The sequence below is a fragment of the Chiloscyllium punctatum genome, chromosome 5 (assembly GCF_047496795.1).
Source record: "Chiloscyllium punctatum isolate Juve2018m chromosome 5, sChiPun1.3, whole genome shotgun sequence".
Taxonomy (NCBI): domain Eukaryota; kingdom Metazoa; phylum Chordata; class Chondrichthyes; order Orectolobiformes; family Hemiscylliidae; genus Chiloscyllium; species Chiloscyllium punctatum.
In genome coordinates this window covers 41,510,286-41,533,585 of record NC_092743.1, presented here as the reverse complement: position 1 = coordinate 41,533,585, position 23,300 = coordinate 41,510,286, and the positions used below count along the sequence as shown (strand labels likewise).

The window sequence follows — 23,300 nt, the reverse complement described above, 5'->3', positions numbered from 1 at the left end:
GTTTTTTCCCTGCGGGGTGCAAGTCAGCACCTTGAAAGGATCACACCGGTGGTGGGTGAGTCGCCTGAGGTCAGCGGGCACGTCCTGGACGTGTTTGGAGGCAACTTGAACCAGTCGGTAAGCTGCGGCCCAAACCCTAACCTGACATGTACACGAAGCTGCGAGTCAGGTACTGTACCGGCAGAATCTGGCAGTTTCGGATCAGCACTCGAGACGATTTCTTCATGCCAGCACAGGCCGAAGCTGTGGAGATCAGCCAGTGGCTCAGGATCTGCCAGAGTGACAGATTTTCAGGGAGGCAACGGCGTCGCATTAGTGGAGGAGCGCGGCAAAGCATCAGCAAGGGAGAGCCACTGCTGGGCTCTCCTTCGATAGCTCAGCTGGTAGAGCGGAGGACTGTAGTGTGTCGCAAACCTGTCATCCTTAGGTCGCCGGTTCAATTCCGGCTCGAAGGAGCCCCCCACCCTGCTGCTTTTTGCAAACAGTCAGCATCCACCAGCACGCGGGCCACAGCAACACAGATGAGCTGAAAAGGCGACACGTCGGCACACGCCCTTCCCCCTCTGCAACCAGCCAGCCAGCTGTCTCCTTGCTGCGGCTGCAGCTGACGGCCAGCAGGGTGCCTCGTTTTCGACACAAACGCATGAAAGCACTTTGTGCTCACTGCAACCAAATGAAGTCTTCTATCAGTCAGGCGGGGCCCTGCGACGTCACCTCACGCTCGTGGTGGCTGCGCCAAGGCTGAAGTCGTTTCCACCTCCAATCAGCAATCGCCATCGCCTCAGCACTTCTTTCCTCGTCCACGGGGCCTTCCGCCTCGCCTGAGTCCACCAGCTGCCGCTGCCGCTCCTCCGACAAGTTGGTTCTTTCAGCGAGACAGGCATCAGCAATGTTTGGTCTCAGCCGTCCGACGGGTGAGAGGATTTCCTGCACATCCTGGAGCGTGGCTGCTCAGGATCCACTGCGGAAGGAGCGAAAGCGTGGCCGGCTCACCTACCGGGGGATTAGTTCAACTGTTGGAGCGCACGCGTGAGGTAGTGGGATCGATGCTCGCATTCTCCACTTGCTTTTAAAACTGCGAGTGCACCCACTCACTCAGCTGGTCTGCAGCAGACGGAATACCGTTTGCGTACGCCGCCTCCCTGAGAGTGGTCCCGAAAGATCAAAAGCTTCACGCGTGAGCGACAGGCAGGTCCTGCTGTTTCAGGGTGCAGCGTAGGAAGGAAGTCGAGCTGCGCAGTGAAGGGAAACGCCTGCGGCGTTGATGTTTTTTCCCTGCGGGGTGCAAGTCAGCACCTTGAAAGGATCACACCGGTGGTGGGTGAGTCGCCTGAGGTCAGCGGGCACGTCCTGGACGTGTTTGGAGGCAACTTGAACCAGTCGGTAAGCTGCGGCCCAAACCCTAACCTGACATGTACACGAAGCTGCGAGTCAGGTACTGTACCGGCAGAATCTGGCAGTTTCGGATCAGCACTCGAGACGATTTCTTCATGCCAGCACAGGCCGAAGCTGTGGAGATCAGCCAGTGGCTCAGGATCTGCCAGAGTGACAGATTTTCAGGGAGGCAACGGCGTCGCATTAGTGGAGGAGCGCGGCAAAGCATCAGCAAGGGAGAGCCTCTACTGGGCTCTCCTTCGATAGCTCAGCTGGTAGAGCGGAGGACTGTAGTGTGTCGCAAACCTGTCATCCTTAGGTCGCCGGTTCAATTCCGGCTCGAAGTAGCCCCCCACCCTGCTGCTTTTTGCAAACAGTCAGCATCCACCAGCACGCGGGCCACAGCAACACAGATGAGCTGAAAAGGCGACACGTCGGCACACGCCCTTCCCCCTCTGCAACCAGCCAGCCAGCTGTCTCCTTGCTGCGGCTGCAGCTGACGGCCAGCAGGGTGCCTCGTTTTCGACACAAACGCATGAAAGCACTTTGTGCTCACTGCAACCAAATGAAGTCTTCTATCAGTCAGGCGGGGCCCTGCGACGTCACCTCACGCTCGTGGTGGCTGCGCCAAGGCTGAAGTCGTTTCCACCTCCAATCAGCAATCGCCATCGCCTCAGCACTTCTTTCCTCGTCCACGGGGCCTTCCGCCTCGCCTGAGTCCACCAGCTGCCGCTGCCGCTCCTCCGACAAGTTGGTTCTTTCAGCGAGACAGGCATCAGCACTGTTTGGTCTCAGCCGTCCGACGGGTGAGAGGATTTCCTGCACATCCTGGAGCGTGGCTGCTCAGGATCCACTGCGGAAGGAGCGAAAGCGTGGCCGGCTCACCTACCGGGGGATTAGTTCAACTGTTGGAGCGCACGCGTGAGGTAGTGGGATCGATGCTCGCATTCTCCACTTGCTTTTAAAACTGCGAGTGCACCCACTCACTCAGCTGGTCTGCAGCAGACGGAATACCGTTTGCGTACGCCGCCTCCCTGAGAGTGGTCCCGAAAGATCAAAAGCTTCACGCGTGAGCGACAGGCAGGTCCTGCTGTTTCAGGGTGCAGCGTAGGAAGGAAGTCGAGCTGCGCAGTGAAGGGAAACGCCTGCGGCGTTGATGTTTTTTCCCTGCGGGGTGCAAGTCAGCACCTTGAAAGGATCACACCGGTGGTGGGTGAGTCGCCTGAGGTCAGCGGGCACGTCCTGGACGTGTTTGGAGGCAACTTGAACCAGTCGGTAAGCTGCGGCCCAAACCCTAACCTGACATGTACACGAAGCTGCGAGTCAGGTACTGTACCGGCAGAATCTGGCAGTTTCGGATCAGCACTCGAGACGATTTCTTCATGCCAGCACAGGCCGAAGCTGTGGAGATCAGCCAGTGGCTCAGGATCTGCCAGAGTGACAGATTTTCAGGGAGGCAACGGCGTCGCATTAGTGGAGGAGCGCGGCAAAGCATCAGCAAGGGAGAGCCACTGCTGGACTCTCCTTCGATAGCTCAGCTGGTAGAGCGGAGGACTGTAGTGTGTCGCAAACCTGTCATCCTTAGGTCGCCGGTTCAATTCCGGCTCGAAGGAGCCCCCCACCCTGCTGCTTTTTGCAAACAGTCAGCATCCACCAGCACGCGGGCCACAGCAACACAGATGAGCTGAAAAGGCGACACGTCGGCACACGCCCTTCCCCCTCTGCAACCAGCCAGCCAGCTGTCTCCTTGCTGCGGCTGCAGCTGACGGCCAGCAGGGTGCCTCGTTTTCGACACAAACGCATGAAAGCACTTTGTGCTCACTGCAACCAAATGAAGTCTTCTATCAGTCAGGCGGGGCCCTGCGACGTCACCTCACGCTCGTGGTGGCTGCGCCAAGGCTGAAGTCGTTTCCACCTCCAATCAGCAATCGCCATCGCCTCAGCACTTCTTTCCTCGTCCACGGGGCCTTCCGCCTCGCCTGAGTCCACCAGCTGCCGCTGCCGCTCCTCCGACAAGTTGGTTCTTTCAGCGAGACAGGCATCAGCAATGTTTGGTCTCAGCCGTCCGACGGGTGAGAGGATTTCCTGCACATCCTGGAGCGTGGCTGCTCAGGATCCACTGCGGAAGGAGCGAAAGCGTGGCCGGCTCACCTACCGGGGGATTAGTTCAACTGTTGGAGCGCACGCGTGAGGTAGTGGGATCGATGCTCGCATTCTCCACTTGCTTTTAAAACTGCGAGTGCACCCACTCACTCAGCTGGTCTGCAGCAGACGGAATACCGTTTGCGTACGCCGCCTCCCTGAGAGTGGTCCCGAAAGATCAAAAGCTTCACGCGTGAGCGACAGGCAGGTCCTGCTGTTTCAGGGTGCAGCGTAGGAAGGAAGTCGAGCTGCGCAGTGAAGGGAAACGCCTGCGGCGTTGATGTTTTTTCCCTGCGGGGTGCAAGTCAGCACCTTGAAAGGATCACACCGGTGGTGGGTGAGTCGCCTGAGGTCAGCGGGCACGTCCTGGACGTGTTTGGAGGCAACTTGAACCAGTCGGTAAGCTGCGGCCCAAACCCTAACCTGACATGTACACGAAGCTGCGAGTCAGGTACTGTACCGGCAGAATCTGGCAGTTTCGGATCAGCACTCGAGACGATTTCTTCATGCCAGCACAGGCCGAAGCTGTGGAGATCAGCCAGTGGCTCAGGATCTGCCAGAGTGACAGATTTTCAGGGAGGCAACGGCGTCGCATTAGTGGAGGAGCGCGGCAAAGCATCAGCAAGGGAGAGCCTCTACTGGGCTCTCCTTCGATAGCTCAGCTGGTAGAGCGGAGGACTGTAGTGTGTCGCAAACCTGTCATCCTTAGGTCGCCGGTTCAATTCCGGCTCGAAGTAGCCCCCCACCCTGCTGCTTTTTGCAAACAGTCAGCATCCACCAGCACGCGGGCCACAGCAACACAGATGAGCTGAAAAGGCGACACGTCGGCACACGCCCTTCCCCCTCTGCAACCAGCCAGCCAGCTGTCTCCTTGCTGCGGCTGCAGCTGACGGCCAGCAGGGTGCCTCGTTTTCGACACAAACGCATGAAAGCACTTTGTGCTCACTGCAACCAAATGAAGTCTTCTATCAGTCAGGCGGGGCCCTGCGACGTCACCTCACGCTCGTGGTGGCTGCGCCAAGGCTGAAGTCGTTTCCACCTCCAATCAGCAATCGCCATCGCCTCAGCACTTCTTTCCTCGTCCACGGGGCCTTCCGCCTCGCCTGAGTCCACCAGCTGCCGCTGCCGCTCCTCCGACAAGTTGGTTCTTTCAGCGAGACAGGCATCAGCACTGTTTGGTCTCAGCCGTCCGACGGGTGAGAGGATTTCCTGCACATCCTGGAGCGTGGCTGCTCAGGATCCACTGCGGAAGGAGCGAAAGCGTGGCCGGCTCACCTACCGGGGGATTAGTTCAACTGTTGGAGCGCACGCGTGAGGTAGTGGGATCGATGCTCGCATTCTCCACTTGCTTTTAAAACTGCGAGTGCACCCACTCACTCAGCTGGTCTGCAGCAGACGGAATACCGTTTGCGTACGCCGCCTCCCTGAGAGTGGTCCCGAAAGATCAAAAGCTTCACGCGTGAGCGACAGGCAGGTCCTGCTGTTTCAGGGTGCAGCGTAGGAAGGAAGTCGAGCTGCGCAGTGAAGGGAAACGCCTGCGGCGTTGATGTTTTTTCCCTGCGGGGTGCAAGTCAGCACCTTGAAAGGATCACACCGGTGGTGGGTGAGTCGCCTGAGGTCAGCGGGCACGTCCTGGACGTGTTTGGAGGCAACTTGAACCAGTCGGTAAGCTGCGGCCCAAACCCTAACCTGACATGTACACGAAGCTGCGAGTCAGGTACTGTACCGGCAGAATCTGGCAGTTTCGGATCAGCACTCGAGACGATTTCTTCATGCCAGCACAGGCCGAAGCTGTGGAGATCAGCCAGTGGCTCAGGATCTGCCAGAGTGACAGATTTTCAGGGAGGCAACGGCGTCGCATTAGTGGAGGAGCGCGGCAAAGCATCAGCAAGGGAGAGCCACTGCTGGACTCTCCTTCGATAGCTCAGCTGGTAGAGCGGAGGACTGTAGTGTGTCGCAAACCTGTCATCCTTAGGTCGCCGGTTCAATTCCGGCTCGAAGGAGCCCCCCACCCTGCTGCTTTTTGCAAACAGTCAGCATCCACCAGCACGCGGGCCACAGCAACACAGATGAGCTGAAAAGGCGACACGTCGGCACACGCCCTTCCCCCTCTGCAACCAGCCAGCCAGCTGTCTCCTTGCTGCGGCTGCAGCTGACGGCCAGCAGGGTGCCTCGTTTTCGACACAAACGCATGAAAGCACTTTGTGCTCACTGCAACCAAATGAAGTCTTCTATCAGTCAGGCGGGGCCCTGCGACGTCACCTCACGCTCGTGGTGGCTGCGCCAAGGCTGAAGTCGTTTCCACCTCCAATCAGCAATCGCCATCGCCTCAGCACTTCTTTCCTCGTCCACGGGGCCTTCCGCCTCGCCTGAGTCCACCAGCTGCCGCTGCCGCTCCTCCGACAAGTTGGTTCTTTCAGCGAGACAGGCATCAGCACTGTTTGGTCTCAGCCGTCCGACGGGTGAGAGGATTTCCTGCACATCCTGGAGCGTGGCTGCTCAGGATCCACTGCGGAAGGAGCGAAAGCGTGGCCGGCTCACCTACCGGGGGATTAGTTCAACTGTTGGAGCGCACGCGTGAGGTAGTGGGATCGATGCTCGCATTCTCCACTTGCTTTTAAAACTGCGAGTGCACCCACTCACTCAGCTGGTCTGCAGCAGACGGAATACCGTTTGCGTACGCCGCCTCCCTGAGAGTGGTCCCGAAAGATCAAAAGCTTCACGCGTGAGCGACAGGCAGGTCCTGCTGTTTCAGGGTGCAGCGTAGGAAGGAAGTCGAGCTGCGCAGTGAAGGGAAACGCCTGCGGCGTTGATGTTTTTTCCCTGCGGGGTGCAAGTCAGCACCTTGAAAGGATCACACCGGTGGTGGGTGAGTCGCCTGAGGTCAGCGGGCACGTCCTGGACGTGTTTGGAGGCAACTTGAACCAGTCGGTAAGCTGCAGCCCAAACCCTAACCTGACATGTACACGAAGCTGCGAGTCAGGTACTGTACCGGCAGAATCTGGCAGTTTCGGATCAGCACTCGAGACGATTTCTTCATGCCAGCACAGGCCGAAGCTGTGGAGATCAGCCAGTGGCTCAGGATCTGCCAGAGTGACAGATTTTCAGGGAGGCAACGGCGTCGCATTAGTGGAGGAGCGCGGCAAAGCATCAGCAAGGGAGAGCCTCTACTGGGCTCTCCTTCGATAGCTCAGCTGGTAGAGCGGAGGACTGTAGTGTGTCGCAAACCTGTCATCCTTAGGTCGCCGGTTCAATTCCGGCTCGAAGTAGCCCCCCACCCTGCTGCTTTTTGCAAACAGTCAGCATCCACCAGCACGCGGGCCACAGCAACACAGATGAGCTGAAAAGGCGACACGTCGGCACACGCCCTTCCCCCTCTGCAACCAGCCAGCCAGCTGTCTCCTTGCTGCGGCTGCAGCTGACGGCCAGCAGGGTGCCTCGTTTTCGACACAAACGCATGAAAGCACTTTGTGCTCACTGCAACCAAATGAAGTCTTCTATCAGTCAGGCGGGGCCCTGCGACGTCACCTCACGCTCGTGGTGGCTGCGCCAAGGCTGAAGTCGTTTCCACCTCCAATCAGCAATCGCCATCGCCTCAGCACTTCTTTCCTCGTCCACGGGGCCTTCCGCCTCGCCTGAGTCCACCAGCTGCCGCTGCCGCTCCTCCGACAAGTTGGTTCTTTCAGCGAGACAGGCATCAGCACTGTTTGGTCTCAGCCGTCCGACGGGTGAGAGGATTTCCTGCACATCCTGGAGCGTGGCTGCTCAGGATCCACTGCGGAAGGAGCGAAAGCGTGGCCGGCTCACCTACCGGGGGATTAGTTCAACTGTTGGAGCGCACGCGTGAGGTAGTGGGATCGATGCTCGCATTCTCCACTTGCTTTTAAAACTGCGAGTGCACCCACTCACTCAGCTGGTCTGCAGCAGACGGAATACCGTTTGCGTACGCCGCCTCCCTGAGAGTGGTCCCGAAAGATCAAAAGCTTCACGCGTGAGCGACAGGCAGGTCCTGCTGTTTCAGGGTGCAGCGTAGGAAGGAAGTCGAGCTGCGCAGTGAAGGGAAACGCCTGCGGCGTTGATGTTTTTTCCCTGCGGGGTGCAAGTCAGCACCTTGAAAGGATCACACCGGTGGTGGGTGAGTCGCCTGAGGTCAGCGGGCACGTCCTGGACGTGTTTGGAGGCAACTTGAACCAGTCGGTAAGCTGCGGCCCAAACCCTAACCTGACATGTACACGAAGCTGCGAGTCAGGTACTGTACCGGCAGAATCTGGCAGTTTCGGATCAGCACTCGAGACGATTTCTTCATGCCAGCACAGGCCGAAGCTGTGGAGATCAGCCAGTGGCTCAGGATCTGCCAGAGTGACAGATTTTCAGGGAGGCAACGGCGTCGCATTAGTGGAGGAGCGCGGCAAAGCATCAGCAAGGGAGAGCCACTGCTGGGCTCTCCTTCGATAGCTCAGCTGGTAGAGCGGAGGACTGTAGTGTGTCGCAAACCTGTCATCCTTAGGTCGCCGGTTCAATTCCGGCTCGAAGGAGCCCCCCACCCTGCTGCTTTTTGCAAACAGTCAGCATCCACCAGCACGCGGGCCACAGCAACACAGATGAGCTGAAAAGGCGACACGTCGGCACACGCCCTTCCCCCTCTGCAACCAGCCAGCCAGCTGTCTCCTTGCTGCGGCTGCAGCTGACGGCCAGCAGGGTGCCTCGTTTTCGACACAAACGCATGAAAGCACTTTGTGCTCACTGCAACCAAATGAAGTCTTCTATCAGTCAGGCGGGGCCCTGCGACGTCACCTCACGCTCGTGGTGGCTGCGCCAAGGCTGAAGTCGTTTCCACCTCCAATCAGCAATCGCCATCGCCTCAGCACTTCTTTCCTCGTCCACGGGGCCTTCCGCCTCGCCTGAGTCCACCAGCTGCCGCTGCCGCTCCTCCGACAAGTTGGTTCTTTCAGCGAGACAGGCATCAGCAATGTTTGGTCTCAGCCGTCCGACGGGTGAGAGGATTTCCTGCACATCCTGGAGCGTGGCTGCTCAGGATCCACTGCGGAAGGAGCGAAAGCGTGGCCGGCTCACCTACCGGGGGATTAGTTCAACTGTTGGAGCGCACGCGTGAGGTAGTGGGATCGATGCCCGCATTCTCCACTTGCTTTTAAAACTGCGAGTGCACCCACTCACTCAGCTGGTCTGCAGCAGACGGAATACCGTTTGCGTACGCCGCCTCCCTGAGAGTGGTCCCGAAAGATCAAAAGCTTCACGCGTGAGCGACAGGCAGGTCCTGCTGTTTCAGGGTGCAGCGTAGGAAGGAAGTCGAGCTGCGCAGTGAAGGGAAACGCCTGCGGCGTTGATGTTTTTTCCCTGCGGGGTGCAAGTCAGCACCTTGAAAGGATCACACCGGTGGTGGGTGAGTCGCCTGAGGTCAGCGGGCACGTCCTGGACGTGTTTGGAGGCAACTTGAACCAGTCGGTAAGCTGCGGCCCAAACCCTAACCTGACATGTACACGAAGCTGCGAGTCAGGTACTGTACCGGCAGAATCTGGCAGTTTCGGATCAGCACTCGAGACGATTTCTTCATGCCAGCACAGGCCGAAGCTGTGGAGATCAGCCAGTGGCTCAGGATCTGCCAGAGTGACAGATTTTCAGGGAGGCAACGGCGTCGCATTAGTGGAGGAGCGCGGCAAAGCATCAGCAAGGGAGAGCCACGGCTGGGCTCTCCTTCGATAGCTCAGCTGGTAGAGCGGAGGACTGTAGTGTGTCGCAAACCTGTCATCCTTAGGTCGCCGGTTCAATTCCGGCTCGAAGTAGCCCCCCACCCTGCTGCTTTTTGCAAACAGTCAGCATCCACCAGCACGCGGGCCACAGCAACACAGATGAGCTGAAAAGGCGACACGTCGGCACACGCCCTTCCCCCTCTGCAACCAGCCAGCCAGCTGTCTCCTTGCTGCGGCTGCAGCTGACGGCCAGCAGGGTGCCTCGTTTTCGACACAAACGCATGAAAGCACTTTGTGCTCACTGCAACCAAATGAAGTCTTCTATCAGTCAGGCGGGGCCCTGCGACGTCACCTCACGCTCGTGGTGGCTGCGCCAAGGCTGAAGTCGTTTCCACCTCCAATCAGCAATCGCCATCGCCTCAGCACTTCTTTCCTCGTCCACGGGGCCTTCCGCCTCGCCTGAGTCCACCAGCTGCCGCTGCCGCTCCTCCGACAAGTTGGTTCTTTCAGCGAGACAGGCATCAGCACTGTTTGGTCTCAGCCGTCCGACGGGTGAGAGGATTTCCTGCACATCCTGGAGCGTGGCTGCTCAGGATCCACTGCGGAAGGAGCGAAAGCGTGGCCGGCTCACCTACCGGGGGATTAGTTCAACTGTTGGAGCGCACGCGTGAGGTAGTGGGATCGATGCTCGCATTCTCCACTTGCTTTTAAAACTGCGAGTGCACCCACTCACTCAGCTGGTCTGCAGCAGACGGAATACCGTTTGCGTACGCCGCCTCCCTGAGAGTGGTCCCGAAAGATCAAAAGCTTCACGCGTGAGCGACAGGCAGGTCCTGCTGTTTCAGGGTGCAGCGTAGGAAGGAAGTCGAGCTGCGCAGTGAAGGGAAACGCCTGCGGCGTTGATGTTTTTTCCCTGCGGGGTGCAAGTCAGCACCTTGAAAGGATCACACCGGTGGTGGGTGAGTCGCCTGAGGTCAGCGGGCACGTCCTGGACGTGTTTGGAGGCAACTTGAACCAGTCGGTAAGCTGCGGCCCAAACCCTAACCTGACATGTACACGAAGCTGCGAGTCAGGTACTGTACCGGCAGAATCTGGCAGTTTCGGATCAGCACTCGAGACGATTTCTTCATGCCAGCACAGGCCGAAGCTGTGGAGATCAGCCAGTGGCTCAGGATCTGCCAGAGTGACAGATTTTCAGGGAGGCAACGGCGTCGCATTAGTGGAGGAGCGCGGCAAAGCATCAGCAAGGGAGAGCCACTGCTGGGCTCTCCTTCGATAGCTCAGCTGGTAGAGCGGAGGACTGTAGTGTGTCGCAAACCTGTCATCCTTAGGTCGCCGGTTCAATTCCGGCTCGAAGGAGCCCCCCACCCTGCTGCTTTTTGCAAACAGTCAGCATCCACCAGCACGCGGGCCACAGCAACACAGATGAGCTGAAAAGGCGACACGTCGGCACACGCCCTTCCCCCTCTGCAACCAGCCAGCCAGCTGTCTCCTTGCTGCGGCTGCAGCTGACGGCCAGCAGGGTGCCTCGTTTTCGACACAAACGCATGAAAGCACTTTGTGCTCACTGCAACCAAATGAAGTCTTCTATCAGTCAGGCGGGGCCCTGCGACGTCACCTCACGCTCGTGGTGGCTGCGCCAAGGCTGAAGTCGTTTCCACCTCCAATCAGCAATCGCCATCGCCTCAGCACTTCTTTCCTCGTCCACGGGGCCTTCCGCCTCGCCTGAGTCCACCAGCTGCCGCTGCCGCTCCTCCGACAAGTTGGTTCTTTCAGCGAGACAGGCATCAGCAATGTTTGGTCTCAGCCGTCCGACGGGTGAGAGGATTTCCTGCACATCCTGGAGCGTGGCTGCTCAGGATCCACTGCGGAAGGAGCGAAAGCGTGGCCGGCTCACCTACCGGGGGATTAGTTCAACTGTTGGAGCGCACGCGTGAGGTAGTGGGATCGATGCTCGCATTCTCCACTTGCTTTTAAAACTGCGAGTGCACCCACTCACTCAGCTGGTCTGCAGCAGACGGAATACCGTTTGCGTACGCCGCCTCCCTGAGAGTGGTCCCGAAAGATCAAAAGCTTCACGCGTGAGCGACAGGCAGGTCCTGCTGTTTCAGGGTGCAGCGTAGGAAGGAAGTCGAGCTGCGCAGTGAAGGGAAACGCCTGCGGCGTTGATGTTTTTTCCCTGCGGGGTGCAAGTCAGCACCTTGAAAGGATCACACCGGTGGTGGGTGAGTCGCCTGAGGTCAGCGGGCACGTCCTGGACGTGTTTGGAGGCAACTTGAACCAGTCGGTAAGCTGCGGCCCAAACCCTAACCTGACATGTACACGAAGCTGCGAGTCAGGTACTGTACCGGCAGAATCTGGCAGTTTCGGATCAGCACTCGAGACGATTTCTTCATGCCAGCACAGGCCGAAGCTGTGGAGATCAGCCAGTGGCTCAGGATCTGCCAGAGTGACAGATTTTCAGGGAGGCAACGGCGTCGCATTAGTGGAGGAGCGCGGCAAAGCATCAGCAAGGGAGAGCCTCTACTGGGCTCTCCTTCGATAGCTCAGCTGGTAGAGCGGAGGACTGTAGTGTGTCGCAAACCTGTCATCCTTAGGTCGCCGGTTCAATTCCGGCTCGAAGTAGCCCCCCACCCTGCTGCTTTTTGCAAACAGTCAGCATCCACCAGCACGCGGGCCACAGCAACACAGATGAGCTGAAAAGGCGACACGTCGGCACACGCCCTTCCCCCTCTGCAACCAGCCAGCCAGCTGTCTCCTTGCTGCGGCTGCAGCTGACGGCCAGCAGGGTGCCTCGTTTTCGACACAAACGCATGAAAGCACTTTGTGCTCACTGCAACCAAATGAAGTCTTCTATCAGTCAGGCGGGGCCCTGCGACGTCACCTCACGCTCGTGGTGGCTGCGCCAAGGCTGAAGTCGTTTCCACCTCCAATCAGCAATCGCCATCGCCTCAGCACTTCTTTCCTCGTCCACGGGGCCTTCCGCCTCGCCTGAGTCCACCAGCTGCCGCTGCCGCTCCTCCGACAAGTTGGTTCTTTCAGCGAGACAGGCATCAGCAATGTTTGGTCTCAGCCGTCCGACGGGTGAGAGGATTTCCTGCACATCCTGGAGCGTGGCTGCTCAGGATCCACTGCGGAAGGAGCGAAAGCGTGGCCGGCTCACCTACCGGGGGATTAGTTCAACTGTTGGAGCGCACGCGTGAGGTAGTGGGATCGATGCCCGCATTCTCCACTTGCTTTTAAAACTGCGAGTGCACCCACTCACTCAGCTGGTCTGCAGCAGACGGAATACCGTTTGCGTACGCCGCCTCCCTGAGAGTGGTCCCGAAAGATCAAAAGCTTCACGCGTGAGCGACAGGCAGGTCCTGCTGTTTCAGGGTGCAGCGTAGGAAGGAAGTCGAGCTGCGCAGTGAAGGGAAACGCCTGCGGCGTTGATGTTTTTTCCCTGCGGGGTGCAAGTCAGCACCTTGAAAGGATCACACCGGTGGTGGGTGAGTCGCCTGAGGTCAGCGGGCACGTCCTGGACGTGTTTGGAGGCAACTTGAACCAGTCGGTAAGCTGCGGCCCAAACCCTAACCTGACATGTACACGAAGCTGCGAGTCAGGTACTGTACCGGCAGAATCTGGCAGTTTCGGATCAGCACTCGAGACGATTTCTTCATGCCAGCACAGGCCGAAGCTGTGGAGATCAGCCAGTGGCTCAGGATCTGCCAGAGTGACAGATTTTCAGGGAGGCAACGGCGTCGCATTAGTGGAGGAGCGCGGCAAAGCATCAGCAAGGGAGAGCCACGGCTGGGCTCTCCTTCGATAGCTCAGCTGGTAGAGCGGAGGACTGTAGTGTGTCGCAAACCTGTCATCCTTAGGTCGCCGGTTCAATTCCGGCTCGAAGTAGCCCCCCACCCTGCTGCTTTTTGCAAACAGTCAGCATCCACCAGCACGCGGGCCACAGCAACACAGATGAGCTGAAAAGGCGACACGTCGGCACACGCCCTTCCCCCTCTGCAACCAGCCAGCCAGCTGTCTCCTTGCTGCGGCTGCAGCTGACGGCCAGCAGGGTGCCTCGTTTTCGACACAAACGCATGAAAGCACTTTGTGCTCACTGCAACCAAATGAAGTCTTCTATCAGTCAGGCGGGGCCCTGCGACGTCACCTCACGCTCGTGGTGGCTGCGCCAAGGCTGAAGTCGTTTCCACCTCCAATCAGCAATCGCCATCGCCTCAGCACTTCTTTCCTCGTCCACGGGGCCTTCCGCCTCGCCTGAGTCCACCAGCTGCCGCTGCCGCTCCTCCGACAAGTTGGTTCTTTCAGCGAGACAGGCATCAGCACTGTTTGGTCTCAGCCGTCCGACGGGTGAGAGGATTTCCTGCACATCCTGGAGCGTGGCTGCTCAGGATCCACTGCGGAAGGAGCGAAAGCGTGGCCGGCTCACCTACCGGGGGATTAGTTCAACTGTTGGAGCGCACGCGTGAGGTAGTGGGATCGATGCTCGCATTCTCCACTTGCTTTTAAAACTGCGAGTGCACCCACTCACTCAGCTGGTCTGCAGCAGACGGAATACCGTTTGCGTACGCCGCCTCCCTGAGAGTGGTCCCGAAAGATCAAAAGCTTCACGCGTGAGCGACAGGCAGGTCCTGCTGTTTCAGGGTGCAGCGTAGGAAGGAAGTCGAGCTGCGCAGTGAAGGGAAACGCCTGCGGCGTTGATGTTTTTTCCCTGCGGGGTGCAAGTCAGCACCTTGAAAGGATCACACCGGTGGTGGGTGAGTCGCCTGAGGTCAGCGGGCACGTCCTGGACGTGTTTGGAGGCAACTTGAACCAGTCGGTAAGCTGCGGCCCAAACCCTAACCTGACATGTACACGAAGCTGCGAGTCAGGTACTGTACCGGCAGAATCTGGCAGTTTCGGATCAGCACTCGAGACGATTTCTTCATGCCAGCACAGGCCGAAGCTGTGGAGATCAGCCAGTGGCTCAGGATCTGCCAGAGTGACAGATTTTCAGGGAGGCAACGGCGTCGCATTAGTGGAGGAGCGCGGCAAAGCATCAGCAAGGGAGAGCCACTGCTGGGCTCTCCTTCGATAGCTCAGCTGGTAGAGCGGAGGACTGTAGTGTGTCGCAAACCTGTCATCCTTAGGTCGCCGGTTCAATTCCGGCTCGAAGGAGCCCCCCACCCTGCTGCTTTTTGCAAACAGTCAGCATCCACCAGCACGCGGGCCACAGCAACACAGATGAGCTGAAAAGGCGACACGTCGGCACACGCCCTTCCCCCTCTGCAACCAGCCAGCCAGCTGTCTCCTTGCTGCGGCTGCAGCTGACGGCCAGCAGGGTGCCTCGTTTTCGACACAAACGCATGAAAGCACTTTGTGCTCACTGCAACCAAATGAAGTCTTCTATCAGTCAGGCGGGGCCCTGCGACGTCACCTCACGCTCGTGGTGGCTGCGCCAAGGCTGAAGTCGTTTCCACCTCCAATCAGCAATCGCCATCGCCTCAGCACTTCTTTCCTCGTCCACGGGGCCTTCCGCCTCGCCTGAGTCCACCAGCTGCCGCTGCCGCTCCTCCGACAAGTTGGTTCTTTCAGCGAGACAGGCATCAGCAATGTTTGGTCTCAGCCGTCCGACGGGTGAGAGGATTTCCTGCACATCCTGGAGCGTGGCTGCTCAGGATCCACTGCGGAAGGAGCGAAAGCGTGGCCGGCTCACCTACCGGGGGATTAGTTCAACTGTTGGAGCGCACGCGTGAGGTAGTGGGATCGATGCTCGCATTCTCCACTTGCTTTTAAAACTGCGAGTGCACCCACTCACTCAGCTGGTCTGCAGCAGACGGAATACCGTTTGCGTACGCCGCCTCCCTGAGAGTGGTCCCGAAAGATCAAAAGCTTCACGCGTGAGCGACAGGCAGGTCCTGCTGTTTCAGGGTGCAGCGTAGGAAGGAAGTCGAGCTGCGCAGTGAAGGGAAACGCCTGCGGCGTTGATGTTTTTTCCCTGCGGGGTGCAAGTCAGCACCTTGAAAGGATCACACCGGTGGTGGGTGAGTCGCCTGAGGTCAGCGGGCACGTCCTGGACGTGTTTGGAGGCAACTTGAACCAGTCGGTAAGCTGCGGCCCAAACCCTAACCTGACATGTACACGAAGCTGCGAGTCAGGTACTGTACCGGCAGAATCTGGCAGTTTCGGATCAGCACTCGAGACGATTTCTTCATGCCAGCACAGGCCGAAGCTGTGGAGATCAGCCAGTGGCTCAGGATCTGCCAGAGTGACAGATTTTCAGGGAGGCAACGGCGTCGCATTAGTGGAGGAGCGCGGCAAAGCATCAGCAAGGGAGAGCCTCTACTGGGCTCTCCTTCGATAGCTCAGCTGGTAGAGCGGAGGACTGTAGTGTGTCGCAAACCTGTCATCCTTAGGTCGCCGGTTCAATTCCGGCTCGAAGTAGCCCCCCACCCTGCTGCTTTTTGCAAACAGTCAGCATCCACCAGCACGCGGGCCACAGCAACACAGATGAGCTGAAAAGGCGACACGTCGGCACACGCCCTTCCCCCTCTGCAACCAGCCAGCCAGCTGTCTCCTTGCTGCGGCTGCAGCTGACGGCCAGCAGGGTGCCTCGTTTTCGACACAAACGCATGAAAGCACTTTGTGCTCACTGCAACCAAATGAAGTCTTCTATCAGTCAGGCGGGGCCCTGCGACGTCACCTCACGCTCGTGGTGGCTGCGCCAAGGCTGAAGTCGTTTCCACCTCCAATCAGCAATCGCCATCGCCTCAGCACTTCTTTCCTCGTCCACGGGGCCTTCCGCCTCGCCTGAGTCCACCAGCTGCCGCTGCCGCTCCTCCGACAAGTTGGTTCTTTCAGCGAGACAGGCATCAGCACTGTTTGGTCTCAGCCGTCCGACGGGTGAGAGGATTTCCTGCACATCCTGGAGCGTGGCTGCTCAGGATCCACTGCGGAAGGAGCGAAAGCGTGGCCGGCTCACCTACCGGGGGATTAGTTCAACTGTTGGAGCGCACGCGTGAGGTAGTGGGATCGATGCTCGCATTCTCCACTTGCTTTTAAAACTGCGAGTGCACCCACTCACTCAGCTGGTCTGCAGCAGACGGAATACCGTTTGCGTACGCCGCCTCCCTGAGAGTGGTCCCGAAAGATCAAAAGCTTCACGGGTGAGCGACAGGCAGGTCCTGCTGTTTCAGGGTGCAGCGTAGGAAGGAAGTCGAGCTGCGCAGTGAAGGGAAACGCCTGCGGCGTTGATGTTTTTTCCCTGCGGGGTGCAAGTCAGCACCTTGAAAGGATCACACCGGTGGTGGGTGAGTCGCCTGAGGTCAGCGGGCACGTCCTGGACGTGTTTGGAGGCAACTTGAACCAGTCGGTAAGCTGCGGCCCAAACCCTAACCTGACATGTACACGAAGCTGCGAGTCAGGTACTGTACCGGCAGAATCTGGCAGTTTCGGATCAGCACTCGAGACGATTTCTTCATGCCAGCACAGGCCGAAGCTGTGGAGATCAGCCAGTGGCTCAGGATCTGCCAGAGTGACAGATTTTCAGGGAGGCAACGGCGTCGCATTAGTGGAGGAGCGCGGCAAAGCATCAGCAAGGGAGAGCCACTGCTGGACTCTCCTTCGATAGCTCAGCTGGTAGAGCGGAGGACTGTAGTGTGTCGCAAACCTGTCATCCTTAGGTCGCCGGTTCAATTCCGGCTCGAAGGAGCCCCCCACCCTGCTGCTTTTTGCAAACAGTCAGCATCCACCAGCACGCGGGCCACAGCAACACAGATGAGCTGAAAAGGCGACACGTCGGCACACGCCCTTCCCCCTCTGCAACCAGCCAGCCAGCTGTCTCCTTGCTGCGGCTGCAGCTGACGGCCAGCAGGGTGCCTCGTTTTCGACACAAACGCATGAAAGCACTTTGTGCTCACTGCAACCAAATGAAGTCTTCTATCAGTCAGGCGGGGCCCTGCGACGTCACCTCACGCTCGTGGTGGCTGCGCCAAGGCTGAAGTCGTTTCCACCTCCAATCAGCAATCGCCATCGCCTCAGCACTTCTTTCCTCGTCCACGGGGCCTTCCGCCTCGCCTGAGTCCACCAGCTGCCGCTGCCGCTCCTCCGACAAGTTGGTTCTTTCAGCGAGACAGGCATCAGCACTGTTTGGTCTCAGCCGTCCGACGGGTGAGAGGATTTCCTGCACATCCTGGAGCGTGGCTGCTCAGGATCCACTGCGGAAGGAGCGAAAGCGTGGCCGGCTCACCTACCGGGGGATTAGTTCAACTGTTGGAGCGCACGCGTGAGGTAGTGGGATCGATGCTCGCATTCTCCACTTGCTTTTAAAACTGCGAGTGCACCCACTCACTCAGCTGGTCTGCAGCAGACGGAATACCGTTTGCGTACGCCGCCTCCCTGAGAGTGGTCCCGAAAGATCAAAAGCTTCACGCGTGAGCGACAGGCAGGTCCTGCTGTTTCAGGGTGCAGCGTAGGAAGGAAGTCGAGCTGCGCAGTGAAGGGAAACGCCTGCGGCGTTGATGTTTTTTCCCTGCGGGGTGCAAGTCAGCACCTTGAAAGGATCACACCGGTGGTGGGTGAGTCGCCTGAGGTCAGCGGGCACGTCCTGGACGTGTTTGGAGGCAACTTGAACCAGTCGGTAAGCTGCAGCCCAAACCCTAACCTGACATGTACACGAAGCTGCGAGTCAGGTACTGTACCGGCAGAATCTGGCAGTTTCGGATCAGCACTCGAGACGATTTCTTCATGCCAGCACAGGCCGAAGCTGTGGAGATCAGCCAGTGGCTCAGGATCTGCCAGAGTGACAGATTTTCAGGGAGGCAACGGCGTCGCATTAGTGGAGGAGCGCGGCAAAGCATCAGCAAGGGAGAGCCTCTACTGGGCTCTCCTTCGATAGCTCAGCTGGTAGAGCGGAGGACTGTAGTGTGTCGCAAACCTGTCATCCTTAGGTCGCCGGTTCAATTCCGGCTCGAAGTAGCCCCCCACCCTGCTGCTTTTTGCAAACAGTCAGCATCCACCAGCACGCGGGCCACAGCAACACAGATGAGCTGAAAAGGCGACACGTCGGCACACGCCCTTCCCCCTCTGCAACCAGCCAGCCAGCTGTCTCCTTGCTGCGGCTGCAGCTGACGGCCAGCAGGGTGCCTCGTTTTCGACACAAACGCATGAAAGCACTTTGTGCTCACTGCAACCAAATGAAGTCTTCTATCAGTCAGGCGGGGCCCTGCGACGTCACCTCACGCTCGTGGTGGCTGCGCCAAGGCTGAAGTCGTTTCCACCTCCAATCAGCAATCGCCATCGCCTCAGCACTTCTTTCCTCGTCCACGGGGCCTTCCGCCTCGCCTGAGTCCACCAGCTGCCGCTGCCGCTCCTCCGACAAGTTGGTTCTTTCAGCGAGACAGGCATCAGCACTGTTTGGTCTCAGCCGTCCGACGGGTGAGAGGATTTCCTGCACATCCTGGAGCGTGGCTGCTCAGGATCCACTGCGGAAGGAGCGAAAGCGTGGCCGGCTCACCTACCGGGGGATTAGTTCAACTGTTGGAGCGCACGCGTGAGGTAGTGGGATCGATGCTCGCATTCTCCACTTGCTTTTAAAACTGCGAGTGCACCCACTCACTCAGCTGGTCTGCAGCAGACGGAATACCGTTTGCGTACGCCGCCTCCCTGAGAGTGGTCCCGAAAGATCAAAAGCTTCACGCGTGAGCGACAGGCAGGTCCTGCTGTTTCAGGGTGCAGCGTAGGAAGGAAGTCGAGCTGCGCAGTGAAGGGAAACGCCTGCGGCGTTGATGTTTTTTCCCTGCGGGGTGCAAGTCAGCACCTTGAAAGGATCACACCGGTGGTGGGTGAGTCGCCTGAGGTCAGCGGGCACGTCCTGGACGTGTTTGGAGGCAACTTGAACCAGTCGGTAAGCTGCGGCCCAAACCCTAACCTGACATGTACACGAAGCTGCGAGTCAGGTACTGTACCGGCAGAATCTGGCAGTTTCGGATCAGCACTCGAGACGATTTCTTCATGCCAGCACAGGCCGAAGCTGTGGAGATCAGCCAGTGGCTCAGGATCTGCCAGAGTGACAGATTTTCAGGGAGGCAACGGCGTCGCATTAGTGGAGGAGCGCGGCAAAGCATCAGCAAGGGAGAGCCACTGCTGGGCTCTCCTTCGATAGCTCAGCTGGTAGAGCGGAGGACTGTAGTGTGTCGCAAACCTGTCATCCTTAGGTCGCCGGTTCAATTCCGGCTCGAAGGAGCCCCCCACCCTGCTGCTTTTTGCAAACAGTCAGCATCCACCAGCACGCGGGCCACAGCAACACAGATGAGCTGAAAAGGCGACACGTCGGCACACGCCCTTCCCCCTCTGCAACCAGCCAGCCAGCTGTCTCCTTGCTGCGGCTGCAGCTGACGGCCAGCAGGGTGCCTCGTTTTCGACACAAACGCATGAAAGCACTTTGTGCTCACTGCAACCAAATGAAGTCTTCTATCAGTCAGGCGGGGCCCTGCGACGTCACCTCACGCTCGTGGTGGCTGCGCCAAGGCTGAAGTCGTTTCCACCTCCAATCAGCAATCGCCATCGCCTCAGCACTTCTTTCCTCGTCCACGGGGCCTTCCGCCTCGCCTGAGTCCACCAGCTGCCGCTGCCGCTCCTCCGACAAGTTGGTTCTTTCAGCGAGACAGGCATCAGCAATGTTTGGTCTCAGCCGTCCGACGGGTGAGAGGATTTCCTGCACATCCTGGAGCGTGGCTGCTCAGGATCCACTGCGGAAGGAGCGAAAGCGTGGCCGGCTCACCTACCGGGGGATTAGTTCAACTGTTGGAGCGCACGCGTGAGGTAGTGGGATCGATGCCCGCATTCTCCACTTGCTTTTAAAACTGCGAGTGCACCCACTCACTCAGCTGGTCTGCAGCAGACGGAATACCGTTTGCGTACGCCGCCTCCCTGAGAGTGGTCCCGAAAGATCAAAAGCTTCACGCGTGAGCGACAGGCAGGTCCTGCTGTTTCAGGGTGCAGCGTAGGAAGGAAGTCGAGCTGCGCAGTGAAGGGAAACGCCTGCGGCGTTGATGTTTTTTCCCTGCGGGGTGCAAGTCAGCACCTTGAAAGGATCACACCGGTGGTGGGTGAGTCGCCTGAGGTCAGCGGGCACGTCCTGGACGTGTTTGGAGGCAACTTGAACCAGTCGGTAAGCTGCGGCCCAAACCCTAACCTGACATGTACACGAAGCTGCGAGTCAGGTACTGTACCGGCAGAATCTGGCAGTTTCGGATCAGCACTCGAGACGATTTCTTCATGCCAGCACAGGCCGAAGCTGTGGAGATCAGCCAGTGGCTCAGGATCTGCCAGAGTGACAGATTTTCAGGGAGGCAACGGCGTCGCATTAGTGGAGGAGCGCGGCAAAGCATCAGCAAGGGAGAGCCACGGCTGGGCTCTCCTTCGATAGCTCAGCTGGTAGAGCGGAGGACTGTAGTGTGTCGCAAACCTGTCATCCTTAGGTCGCCGGTTCAATTCCGGCTCGAAGTAGCCCCCGACCCTGCTGCTTTTTGCAAACAGTCAGCATCCACCAGCACGCGGGCCACAGCAACACAGATGAGCTGAAAAGGCGACACGTCGGCACACGCCCTTCCCCCTCTGCAACCAGCCAGCCAGCTGTCTCCTTGCTGCGGCTGCAGCTGACGGCCAGCAGGGTGCCTCGTTTTCGACACAAACGCATGAAAGCACTTTGTGCTCACTGCAACCAAATGAAGTCTTCTATCAGTCAGGCGGGGCCCTGCGACGTCACCTCACGCTCGTGGTGGCTGCGCCAAGGCTGAAGTCGTTTCCACCTCCAATCAGCAATCGCCATCGCCTCAGCACTTCTTTCCTCGTCCACGGGGCCTTCCGCCTCGCCTGAGTCCACCAGCTGCCGCTGCCGCTCCTCCGACAAGTTGGTTCTTTCAGCGAGACAGGCATCAGCACTGTTTGGTCTCAGCCGTCCGACGGGTGAGAGGATTTCCTGCACATCCTGGAGCGTGGCTGCTCAGGATCCACTGCGGAAGGAGCGAAAGCGTGGCCGGCTCACCTACCGGGGGATTAGTTCAACTGTTGGAGCGCACGCGTGAGGTAGTGGGATCGATGCTCGCATTCTCCACTTGCTTTTAAAACTGCGAGTGCACCCACTCACTCAGCTGGTCTGCAGCAGACGGAATACCGTTTGCGTACGCCGCCTCCCTGAGAGTGGTCCCGAAAGATCAAAAGCTTCACGCGTGAGCGACAGGCAGGTCCTGCTGTTTCAGGGTGCAGCGTAGGAAGGAAGTCGAGCTGCGCAGTGAAGGGAAACGCCTGCGGCGTTGATGTTTTTTCCCTGCGGGGTGCAAGTCAGCACCTTGAAAGGATCACACCGGTGGTGGGTGAGTCGCCTGAGGTCAGCGGGCACGTCCTGGATGTGTTTGGAGGCAACTTGAACCAGTCGGTAAGCTGCAGCCCAAACCCTAACCTGACATGTACACGAAGCTGCGAGTCAGGTACTGTACCGGCAGAATCTGGCAGTTTCGGATCAGCACTCGAGACGATTTCTTCATGCCAGCACAGGCCGAAGCTGTGGAGATCAGCCAGTGGCTCAGGATCTGCCAGAGTGACAGATTTTCAGGGAGGCAACGGCGTCGCATTAGTGGAGGAGCGCGGCAAAGCATCAGCAAGGGAGAGCCTCTACTGGGCTCTCCTTCGATAGCTCAGCTGGTAGAGCGGAGGACTGTAGTGTGTCGCAAACCTGTCATCCTTAGGTCGCCGGTTCAATTCCGGCTCGAAGTAGCCCCCCACCCTGCTGCTTTTTGCAAACAGTCAGCATCCACCAGCACGCGGGCCACAGCAACACAGATGAGCTGAAAAGGCGACACGTCGGCACACGCCCTTCCCCCTCTGCAACCAGCCAGCCAGCTGTCTCCTTGCTGCGGCTGCAGCTGACGGCCAGCAGGGTGCCTCGTTTTCGACACAAACGCATGAAAGCACTTTGTGCTCACTGCAACCAAATGAAGTCTTCTATCAGTCAGGCGGGGCCCTGCGACGTCACCTCACGCTCGTGGTGGCTGCGCCAAGGCTGAAGTCGTTTCCACCTCCAATCAGCAATCGCCATCGCCTCAGCACTTCTTTCCTCGTCCACGGGGCCTTCCGCCTCGCCTGAGTCCACCAGCTGCCGCTGCCGCTCCTCCGACAAGTTGGTTCTTTCAGCGAGACAGGCATCAGCACTGTTTGGTCTCAGCCGTCCGACGGGTGAGAGGATTTCCTGCACATCCTGGAGCGTGGCTGCTCAGGATCCACTGCGGAAGGAGCGAAAGCGTGGCCGGCTCACCTACCGGGGGATTAGTTCAACTGTTGGAGCGCACGCGTGAGGTAGTGGGATCGATGCTCGCATTCTCCACTTGCTTTTAAAACTGCGAGTGCACCCACTCACTCAGCTGGTCTGCAGCAGACGGAATACCGTTTGCGTACGCCGCCTCCCTGAGAGTGGTCCCGAAAGATCAAAAGCTTCACGCGTGAGCGACAGGCAGGTCCTGCTGTTTCAGGGTGCAGCGTAGGAAGGAAGTCGAGCTGCGCAGTGAAGGGAAACGCCTGCGGCGTTGATGTTTTTTCCCTGCGGGGTGCAAGTCAGCACCTTGAAAGGATCACACCGGTGGTGGGTGAGTCGCCTGAGGTCAGCGGGCACGTCCTGGACGTGTTTGGAGGCAACTTGAACCAGTCGGTAAGCTGCGGCCCAAACCCTAACCTGACATGTACACGAAGCTGCGAGTCAGGTACTGTACCGGCAGAATCTGGCAGTTTCGGATCAGCACTCGAGACGATTTCTTCATGCCAGCACAGGCCGAAGCTGTGGAGATCAGCCAGTGGCTCAGGATCTGCCAGAGTGACAGATTTTCAGGGAGGCAACGGCGTCGCATTAGTGGAGGAGCGCGGCAAAGCATCAGCAAGGGAGAGCCACTGCTGGGCTCTCCTTCGATAGCTCAGCTGGTAGAGCGGAGGACTGTAGTGTGTCGCAAACCTGTCATCCTTAGGTCGCCGGTTCAATTCCGGCTCGAAGGAGCCCCCCACCCTGCTGCTTTTTGCAAACAGTCAGCATCCACCAGCACGCGGGCCACA

The 23,300-nt window shown here is 58.6% G+C and overlaps 19 non-coding genes across 19 annotated transcripts; all 19 read left to right on the top strand.

Moving 5' to 3' along the window:
* Positions 1–365: 365 nt before the first annotated feature.
* Positions 366–455, top strand: trnay-gua (transfer RNA tyrosine (anticodon GUA)). The gene is given in 2 exon segments: positions 366–402; positions 420–455. It is a non-coding gene; the product is annotated as a tRNA-Tyr (tRNA).
* A 1,176-nt stretch (positions 456–1,631) lies between these two features.
* trnay-gua (transfer RNA tyrosine (anticodon GUA)) lies at positions 1,632–1,721 on the top strand. Its single transcript is given in 2 exon segments — positions 1,632–1,668; positions 1,686–1,721. It is a non-coding gene; the product is annotated as a tRNA-Tyr (tRNA).
* A 1,176-nt stretch (positions 1,722–2,897) lies between these two features.
* Positions 2,898–2,987, top strand: trnay-gua (transfer RNA tyrosine (anticodon GUA)). Its single transcript is given in 2 exon segments — positions 2,898–2,934; positions 2,952–2,987. It is a non-coding gene; the product is annotated as a tRNA-Tyr (tRNA).
* A 1,176-nt stretch (positions 2,988–4,163) lies between these two features.
* On the top strand, positions 4,164–4,253 carry trnay-gua (transfer RNA tyrosine (anticodon GUA)). The gene is given in 2 exon segments: positions 4,164–4,200; positions 4,218–4,253. It is a non-coding gene; the product is annotated as a tRNA-Tyr (tRNA).
* A 1,176-nt stretch (positions 4,254–5,429) lies between these two features.
* trnay-gua (transfer RNA tyrosine (anticodon GUA)) lies at positions 5,430–5,519 on the top strand. The gene is given in 2 exon segments: positions 5,430–5,466; positions 5,484–5,519. It is a non-coding gene; the product is annotated as a tRNA-Tyr (tRNA).
* Positions 5,520–6,695: 1,176 nt separating this feature from the next.
* trnay-gua (transfer RNA tyrosine (anticodon GUA)) lies at positions 6,696–6,785 on the top strand. Its single transcript is given in 2 exon segments — positions 6,696–6,732; positions 6,750–6,785. It is a non-coding gene; the product is annotated as a tRNA-Tyr (tRNA).
* Positions 6,786–7,961: 1,176 nt separating this feature from the next.
* trnay-gua (transfer RNA tyrosine (anticodon GUA)) lies at positions 7,962–8,051 on the top strand. The gene is given in 2 exon segments: positions 7,962–7,998; positions 8,016–8,051. It is a non-coding gene; the product is annotated as a tRNA-Tyr (tRNA).
* A 1,176-nt stretch (positions 8,052–9,227) lies between these two features.
* Positions 9,228–9,317, top strand: trnay-gua (transfer RNA tyrosine (anticodon GUA)). Its single transcript is given in 2 exon segments — positions 9,228–9,264; positions 9,282–9,317. It is a non-coding gene; the product is annotated as a tRNA-Tyr (tRNA).
* Positions 9,318–10,493: 1,176 nt separating this feature from the next.
* Positions 10,494–10,583, top strand: trnay-gua (transfer RNA tyrosine (anticodon GUA)). The gene is given in 2 exon segments: positions 10,494–10,530; positions 10,548–10,583. It is a non-coding gene; the product is annotated as a tRNA-Tyr (tRNA).
* Positions 10,584–11,759: 1,176 nt separating this feature from the next.
* Positions 11,760–11,849, top strand: trnay-gua (transfer RNA tyrosine (anticodon GUA)). The gene is given in 2 exon segments: positions 11,760–11,796; positions 11,814–11,849. It is a non-coding gene; the product is annotated as a tRNA-Tyr (tRNA).
* Positions 11,850–13,025: 1,176 nt separating this feature from the next.
* Positions 13,026–13,115, top strand: trnay-gua (transfer RNA tyrosine (anticodon GUA)). Its single transcript is given in 2 exon segments — positions 13,026–13,062; positions 13,080–13,115. It is a non-coding gene; the product is annotated as a tRNA-Tyr (tRNA).
* A 1,176-nt stretch (positions 13,116–14,291) lies between these two features.
* On the top strand, positions 14,292–14,381 carry trnay-gua (transfer RNA tyrosine (anticodon GUA)). The gene is given in 2 exon segments: positions 14,292–14,328; positions 14,346–14,381. It is a non-coding gene; the product is annotated as a tRNA-Tyr (tRNA).
* Positions 14,382–15,557: 1,176 nt separating this feature from the next.
* trnay-gua (transfer RNA tyrosine (anticodon GUA)) lies at positions 15,558–15,647 on the top strand. The gene is given in 2 exon segments: positions 15,558–15,594; positions 15,612–15,647. It is a non-coding gene; the product is annotated as a tRNA-Tyr (tRNA).
* Positions 15,648–16,823: 1,176 nt separating this feature from the next.
* trnay-gua (transfer RNA tyrosine (anticodon GUA)) lies at positions 16,824–16,913 on the top strand. The gene is given in 2 exon segments: positions 16,824–16,860; positions 16,878–16,913. It is a non-coding gene; the product is annotated as a tRNA-Tyr (tRNA).
* Positions 16,914–18,089: 1,176 nt separating this feature from the next.
* Positions 18,090–18,179, top strand: trnay-gua (transfer RNA tyrosine (anticodon GUA)). Its single transcript is given in 2 exon segments — positions 18,090–18,126; positions 18,144–18,179. It is a non-coding gene; the product is annotated as a tRNA-Tyr (tRNA).
* A 1,176-nt stretch (positions 18,180–19,355) lies between these two features.
* On the top strand, positions 19,356–19,445 carry trnay-gua (transfer RNA tyrosine (anticodon GUA)). The gene is given in 2 exon segments: positions 19,356–19,392; positions 19,410–19,445. It is a non-coding gene; the product is annotated as a tRNA-Tyr (tRNA).
* Positions 19,446–20,621: 1,176 nt separating this feature from the next.
* On the top strand, positions 20,622–20,711 carry trnay-gua (transfer RNA tyrosine (anticodon GUA)). Its single transcript is given in 2 exon segments — positions 20,622–20,658; positions 20,676–20,711. It is a non-coding gene; the product is annotated as a tRNA-Tyr (tRNA).
* Positions 20,712–21,887: 1,176 nt separating this feature from the next.
* Positions 21,888–21,977, top strand: trnay-gua (transfer RNA tyrosine (anticodon GUA)). Its single transcript is given in 2 exon segments — positions 21,888–21,924; positions 21,942–21,977. It is a non-coding gene; the product is annotated as a tRNA-Tyr (tRNA).
* Positions 21,978–23,153: 1,176 nt separating this feature from the next.
* On the top strand, positions 23,154–23,243 carry trnay-gua (transfer RNA tyrosine (anticodon GUA)). The gene is given in 2 exon segments: positions 23,154–23,190; positions 23,208–23,243. It is a non-coding gene; the product is annotated as a tRNA-Tyr (tRNA).
* The last annotated feature ends 57 nt before the right edge of the window (positions 23,244–23,300 follow it).